Source organism: Jaculus jaculus, chromosome 6, assembly GCF_020740685.1.
Source record: "Jaculus jaculus isolate mJacJac1 chromosome 6, mJacJac1.mat.Y.cur, whole genome shotgun sequence".
NCBI lineage: Eukaryota > Metazoa > Chordata > Mammalia > Rodentia > Dipodidae > Jaculus > Jaculus jaculus.
The window spans coordinates 14,012,114-14,020,441 of NC_059107.1; positions in this window are offsets into that span (position 1 = coordinate 14,012,114).

Consider the following 8,328-nt stretch of genomic DNA (forward strand, 5'->3'; position numbering starts at 1 on the left):
TGTTATGTGGACAAGACTGACCATGGATTTAGGCTTCAGCCTCCTGAGTGCTGGGATTATAGGCATGTACCAACATACCTAGCTTTTTATTGTTATTTTAAAGTACACTTTTCAGCCAGGCATAGTGGAGGCAGAAGAAGGAGAGGATCACTGTGAGTTCAAGGCCACCCTGAGACTATGTAGTGAATTCCAGGTCAGCCTGGGCTAGAGTGAGACCTTACCCAGAAAAAAAAAAAAAATGTTTCTGTAAACCACGATGTCATAATCACCCAGCCTGAGCACCCTGTGACTCCTATTTACTATGCCCCTTGATTGCATCAAAAAGCCATGTCAAGTGACGGACTTACATCACCCAGGTGGAAGTGAGTACACGCTGTACTCCTTGTTGAGAAAGGCTCTCACCCAGTAGCCCGGACTGGCCTAGAACGTACTAGATAGCCCCAGAGGTCTTAACTCTGCAGCAATCCTCCTGTCTCTACCTCCTCAGTGCTAGGATTATAGGCATGATCTACCACACCCAACTTTCATTCTTTATGAGTAAAGATTATGTTACCCTGTCCCTGCCGTTTCCTATTAAAAAAAAAAAATTATTATTTGAGGAAGACACAGAGAGAGGAATGGGTGCCCCAGGGCCTCCAGCCACTGCAAATGAACTCCAGATGCTTGTGCCCCCTTGTGCATCTGGTTTACATGGGTCTTGGGGAATCAAACCTGTGTCCTTAGGCTTCACTGGCAAACTCCTTAACCACTAAGCCATTTCCCCAGCCCCTGTTTTGTTTTGTTTTGTTTTGTTTTTGAAGTAGGGTCTCACTCTAGCCCAGGCTGACCTCGAATTCACTATGCAGTCTCATGCTGGCCTCAAATTCACAGTAATCTTCCTACCTCTGCCTCCCGAGTGCTAGGATTAAAGGCCTGTGCCACCTTGCCTAGCTGCTTTGAATATTTTTATTTGTTTATTTTCAAAGTGGGTGGCAGTGGGGGGTGGAGAGAATATGCCAGTGCCCTTAGCCACTGCAAATGAACCCTAGATGTAGGTACCACTTTGTGCATCTGGCTTTACATGGGCAATGAGGAATTGAACCTGGGTTGTTAGGTTTTGCAGGCAAGCCCCTTGACTACTGAGCCATCTTGCCAGTGCCCCTGTCTTTTTTTTTTTTTTTTCTTCGAGGTAGGGTCTCACTCTAGCTCAGCTTAGGCTGGCCTGGAATTCACCCTGTAGTCTCAGGGTGGCCTCGAACTCACAGCAATCCTCCTACCTCTACCTCCCGAGTGCTGGGATTAAAGGCGTGCGCCACCACACCCGACTGCCTGTTTTTTGTTTTTTTTTTAATTCCACTTTACTACATTGCTATCCCACTATGAATAGGAGATAACATTCTCTGTGAATGAGATATCGTTCTCTCCACCCTCTGGCCTAGGGAAGGCACGTGAAAGTTTAACAAAATAGATCGTAAATTAAATAATCAATAGTAATGATCTCATGCTGGCTCCACATGACCTTCCAAGGCATCAGTTGTGGAAGCAACATTGGATCTGGACAACTGCCTTATTGACCATCTTCCCAGTATCTAGCTGGGACCTTTATTTAAGTCCTATTGCTCAGGTATAAGTTTGTTTATTTATTTTTAGAGAGAGAGAAAGAAGCAGATAGAGAAAGAGTGAGTATGGGTGTGCCAGGCCCTCCTGCCACTGTGAACGGACTCAAGATGCATGTGCCACCTTGTGCATCTGGCTTTACATGGGTACTGGGGACTCAAACCTCAGCCATCAGGCTCTGCAAACCAAGTGCCTTTAACCACTAAGCAATCTCTCCAGCCTGAGTTCAGTAAGTTTGGACAAGCCTGCACTGTTGACCTACAATTGTCCCCCAAGTTTCCCTCTCGCACTGCCCTTGGCCCCTCACAAGCACGGCTCTGCCGTCTCTGTAATGTCGTCTTAATGGGAATGTCATGTGAGAGGAACTATATGGGATGTAAATCAGGTATGTCCAACGTGTGACATTTTCTGTATGTACCACAGTTTGCCGAATGTTCATCTGGCAAGGGACATCCTGGCTGCATCCAATTTTGGCAATTATGAATAAAAGTGCAAAGATCATTTGTACAACAGGGTTTGATTTATTTAGGGACATTCAAGGATGCAGCTGCTGGGTAGTATGGTAAAAATGTGCTTAGTTCAATACGAACTGCTAAATTGTCTTCCAAAGTGCTTGTAAGGTTTTGCATTCCCACCATCATGAAGGAGAGTTCCTGCTGCTCCCCACCAGCCAGCACTGGGTGTTGACCATCCTAGGACAGAGCCAGTCCCTGAAGACACAGGCTGCTGAACATTTATTTATTTATTTTAGTTTTTAGGGTTTTTTTTTTTAAATATTTTATTTTTTTAATTTATTTATTTGACAGAGAGAAAAATGCAGGAGGAGAGAGAGAGGGAGAGAATGGGCCTGCCAGGGCCTCCAACCACTGCAGACGAACTCTAGACACGTGTCACCTTGTGCATCTGGCTTACATGGGTCCTGGGGAATCTAGCCAAGGTCCTTTGGTTTTGCAGGCAAGCGCCTTAACTGCGAAGCCATTTCTCCAGCCCTAGTCTTTAGGTTTTATGAGTTAAGGTCTTAGTCTAGCCAGGACTGATCCTCTCTGTAGCCTCAGGCTGGCTTCGAACTCATGGCAATTCTACCTCTCGCCTCTCAAGTGTTAGGATTAAAGGCACGTGTCACCACGCCTGACCTGCTGAACATCTTGCGCCCCTTATCTATCATTGTGTCTACTTTGATGAGGTGTCTGCTTGGATATTTTGACCAGACTGACCTGGAATTCACTCCATAGTTTCTGACTGTTGGAATTAAAGGGCAAGCCATTTTCTTCTTTCTAACGGTTTTTTGTTTTTTTTTTTGAGACAGAGTCTCAACATAATATCCCAGCCTGTCCTGGAGTTCACTACTGTAAACTAAAGTTCCACAAAGCTGAAGAGACTGGCAGAACTCCTGCAGTCATAGACGGGAATGTGGCAGGGAGCAGAGCCAAGTTACCTTGGGCTGCCTTTAGTTAATAACCATTTATTGTCCACCTCTGTGTCTGACCCAACACCTTGGTGACTATCAGTTGATCAGGTGTGACCTTTCTGGAATGTGCAAACAGACCCCCAGATTCCCCCAACCCAAGGGCTAAGAATGTGATCAGATAGCATTTAAAGCCAATGGTGGAGATTTCCCCACTTCTCAGTTAACCCTGAAAACCTGATGGTCAACCAACATATTTTGAAAAGTGCCTTGATGTATGACTTTCTTTTGTTCTATACCCATAAAACTTCCAAGAAATTGTTAACATGTTGGAACATAGAATTTGGGGTAACCCACATCTGTGCTCCTGGGCCATGGTCGCTCACATTTGGCTCCAGAATAAGCTCTCTCTTATTCCTTTTGAGATGAGAGTTGTGTCTTACACTACATAGCCACAGCTGACCTCAGACTCACTGTATTACTCCTTCCTCCTTCTCCTAAGTGCTAGGGTAACAGGCAGGAGCCATGGAGCCTTGCTAAGAGTTCTTGATATATTTTGGATATTTTCTCAGGTATGCCTTTTGGAATTTTTTTTATCTTTTAGAAATGATTTTATGTATTTATTTAGCATATGTGTATGTGTATATGTGCGTGCGTGTGTGTGTGTGTGTGTGTGTGTGTGTGTGTGTGTGTGTGGCATGGTGCGCCTGTGGAGGTCAGGGGCTGATTTGCGGATCTGTCAGTATCACTTCTTGCTGTAGGCACGCTGGGATTACGGAAGCCTGCCTCTGCTCCTGGCTATTACCTGGGGTCTCAGGTCCTGTGACTCAGGTACTCAGAGTTGTGTGGCAAATGCATTATCCACTGAGTCATTGGCCCAGACCCCACTTTCTTAAAAGTAAAGAAAAAAAATTGACCCTTAGTAATTATGTATATATATGGGAGTGTTAGTGGAGGGAGGGATTTTTGTTTGTTTGCTTGCTTGCTTGCTTGCTTTAGGTAGGGTCTCACTCTAACCCAGGCTGACTCAGAATTCACTATGTAGTCTCGGGCTGGCCTCAAACTCGCTGCAATCCTCCTACCTCAGCCTCCCTACTGCTGGGATTAAAGGCCTCTAGTCAAGTGGATTTTTTTTTTTTTTTTTTTTGAGGTAGGGTCTCACTCTAGCCCAGACTGATCTGGATTTCACTATGGAGTCTCAGGGTGGCCTTGAACTCATGGCAATCCTCCTACCTCTGCCTCCCGAGTGCTGAGATTAAAGGTGTGTGCCACCATGCCCGGCTGAAGGAATATTCTAAGAAGCAACGGGGAGGGAGCTCTGGCACTGACAGTGTGTTTGTTGGTGCTGTTCTCCTCCTCAGCCTCCTCCTTGTGGTCTCAAGCTGGCCTCGAACTCAGGGTGATCCTCCTGTCTCTGCATCCCAAGTGCTAGGACTAAAGGCATGAGCCACCACACCCGGTTTGGTGCTGTTCTTTAAAAAAAAAAAAGAAGAAGAAGAAGAAAGAAAAGTTTATTTATATGTGTGTTCAGGTTAGGGGGGAGATGAAAGAAACAGAGTTCTTTTAAGTCCAAAATTTCTGATTGGCTCTTTTTTATTATCTCTCTCTGCTAAATTTTATATTCATATCATGAATTGTCTGCCAGATTTTAATGACTTATCTGTCTGCATTCTCCTGTATCTCATTAAGTTTCCTGACATTTATTGTTTTTAAATTCTTTGGCAGTTAGTTGGCATCTTTTTCAATGTGCCTCTTGCTAAGGAGTGGTTGTGTTGTATGGGAGGCATCACGTTACCCCAGTTTCATGCTTCCTGCTACTGCCTTTGTTGGCTTTTTTTTTTTTTTTTTTACTTTGAGAGCGACAGAGAAATAGGCAGATAGATAGATAGATAGGTAGATAGATAGATAGATAGATAGATAGATAGATAGATAGATAGATAAAGAGAGGGAAAGAGAATGGACATGCCAGGGCCTCCAGCCACTGCAAATGAACTCCAGACACATGCACACCCTTGTGCATCTGGCTTACGAGGGTCCTGGGAATCAAATCGAGGTCTTTTGGCTTTACAAGCAAACGCCTTAACCGCTAAGCCATCTGTCCAGCCCAACTGACTATATATTTTTGATACTTTGGAATTAAACCTAGGGACTTATACTACCATTTAACTACAGTCTCAGTCCTAAAAATACAATAAATAAATAAAAGTAGATTAAAAGTAAAAGGATTGTATCAATTACCTTCCGGTGGTTGGGACAAAATACCTGATACAAACGAGTTTAAGGGAGGGAGGGTTAATTTCAGTTCACAGATCGAGGTCATAGCGCATCACGTGGGGAGTGAGAGGGGGAGAGGCTTGGCAGGAAGACCTTGACGTCGCTGGGTCGCATTCAGCCCACAGTGAGGAAGGGAGAGGGATGAATGCCGGGGTACACTCAGCTGTCCCTTTCCATACAGCCCAGGACTGTGGCCAGTGCAACGGTGCCACTCACAGTTAAAGCAGGGCTTCCCACTTCAGTTAATCTAGCAATAAAATAATCTCTCATTGGTAGGGCCACAGGTTACCCTAATCTAGACACAGAATTGCTCACAGGTAGTTTTGGGTCGAGTCACGTTGACCATAGAAACCATCACAGGGACAGGGCAAACACCTTGACTGCTAAGCCACCTCACTGTAATGTTGCTGAACGCTTGACGCGGAGGGCGACATGGCTCTGCCGATAATCTGCCTTTAGGTGGTATAGTTTGATCCATTCATTCATTTGTTCATTTAAAAGAGGGGAGAGAGAGAGAATAGCCATGCTAGGGTCTCTTGCCACTTCAAACTGACTCCACTCTGTACATCTGGCTTTACGGACGTACTAGGGAATTGAACCTAGGAAAGCAACTCCCTTTAACTCCTTAGCCGTCTCTCCATCGTTCGATTCTTAACATTCAAGGAGACTATTGATCTGATTCATCATTGCTTATCGCATTCAGTACTGTCTTTTCCTGTTGTCTTTGTTCGTGAGTACCTGTGTTCTCTGAGCTTCCTGGACCTGTGGTTTAGTGGCTTCTGAATGTGGACACATCCTTAGTCACTATTGCTTCAAGTGCATCTTCTGTTCCTCTCTGCTTGGGAATTTCCTGTTCATGTACTCACACCTTTCATGACTGGCCCACACTTCGGGGTTACTTTGTTTTGGAGTGTTGTCTCCCTCTCTCCCACCCATTTTTTTTCTTTGCTTTTCAGATCTGTAAGTTGTTATTGTCACATCCTTGAGCTCATAGAGTCTTTTCTCAGCTGTATCCCGTCTCTGTACCCCGAGACATTCTTTATATCTATAAATATTTTATAAAATTATATTTATTCACTTGTGTGTGTGTGTGTGTGTGTGTGTGTGTGTGTGTGAGAGAGAGAGAGAGAGAGAGAGAGAGAGAGAGAGAGAGAGAGAGGGAAAGCTGGCCTATGTGCCTGTACTGGAGTCTCTTGCTACTGCAAATAAACACCAGACATATAGACCGTGTTGTGTCCAGTTTTACATGGGTGCTGGGGAACTGAATCCCAACATGAAGACTTTGCAAGCAAGTGCCTCTAACCACTGAACAATCTCCCTAGCCCCTGTTAATATTTTTTTATTTTTTTCTGTTCATTTTTATTTATTTATTTGAGAGTGACAGAGAGAGAGAGAGAGAGAGAGATTGAGAGAGAGAGAGAGGGAGGGAGAGAATGGGCATGCCTGGGCTTCCAGCCATTGCAAACGAACTCCAGACGTGTGTGCCCCCTTGTGCATCTGGCTAACGTGGGTCCTGGAGAATCAAGCTTTGAACCGGGGTCCCTAGGCTTCACAGGCAAGCGCTTAACCACTAAGCCAACTCTCCAGCCCCTGTTAATACTTTTTAAATTAACTAATGTATTTGCAAGCAGAGAGAGAGAGAGGAGAGAGACGGATGGAGACAATGGACACACCAGGGCCTCCAGACACTGGAAATGAACTCCAGACACAGGGGCCACTTTGGGCATCTGGTTTATGTGAGTACTGAGGAATCGAACCCAGGTCATTAGGCTTTGTAGGCAAGCGCCTTAGCCACTGAGCAATATCAATAGCCACCAACCCCCGTTAATGGTCTTTTAAAGAATCTCTAGCATTTCTTTTTCTTTCTTTCTTTCTTTCTTTCTTTCTTTCTTTCTTTCTTTCTTTCTTTCTTTCTTTCTACTTTTTACTCCTTCCTTCCTTCCTTCCTTCCTTCCTTCCTTCCTTCCTTCCTTCCTTCCTTCCTTCCTTTCTTTCTTTCTTTCTTTCTTTCTTTCTTTCTTTCTTTCTTTCTTTCTTTCTTTCTTTCTTCTTTTTCCCTGAAACACATTAGCACAGTAGCAATAATTGTCTTGTTGTTGTTGTTTTGAGGTAGGGTCTTGCTCTAGCCCAGGCTGACCTGGAACTACTACGCAGTCTCAGGCTGGCCTCAAACTCGCAGTGATCCTCCTACCTCTACTGGGATTAAAGGCGTGCCAGGTGAACTCCTGACCTCCCTCCTGCCACTTCGTATGTGTTAGGATTACACACTTGTACCACCACACCTGGCCTTACCCTATCATTTATGGAAAGGCAGAGGTAACATAGTAAGTAGAAGGATGTGTAGTGAAAATGCCTCTAGTCACGTAGAGCTAAGGTGGGTGTGGTGGGGGTCAAGGCGTAGGTCTGCGTTTTACGAGTTCACCAGTGCTTTCTGCCCCCTCCACACATAGGTAGGACCTAGGACCGGATGGCTGGAGGGAGCCAGGGTTGTGTATTTCCTTTTTAGAACTGATATTTCCACTCCTCCTCTGATAACGCCTTAGAAGGTCAGTCCCTCAGTAAAGTCATTTTTCCTGCGGGCAGGCCTTCTCAAGAATGTCCGAGCCTATTTCAAAATGCTTCCTCTTGCCATCATCTTCCCAGTGCAGAATGGGACCCTTGTCCAGCAATCACTATCAAGACCTAATAGAGGTCCTGGAAGTAGAACCCGCAGAAGTGTGGGGACACCCCTGGGGGCTGGGCCTCTGCCGAGCTTTCCGCTCTCAGCGCTGCGGTCCAGAGCCTCCAGCAACCCCTCAACTCTAGTTCACATTGTCCAGCCGCTCAGGGGTTACCAAGGAGGTTTCTGCTCCTGTAAACTGTGATTCTCTGCATCTTGTCTGTCTGTCTGTCTGTCTCCAGTTTGGGGCCACGGTCTGTCATACGAGCTCACTTCTCTGAGGGGCCCAAGGAGATTTTTTTGCTGATTGTGCAGCGTGCTAAATTCCCTACTTATCATCAGGATGACGTAACTCCTCAACTCCCGGCTTACCAGACTGGAAACCAGAAGTCAA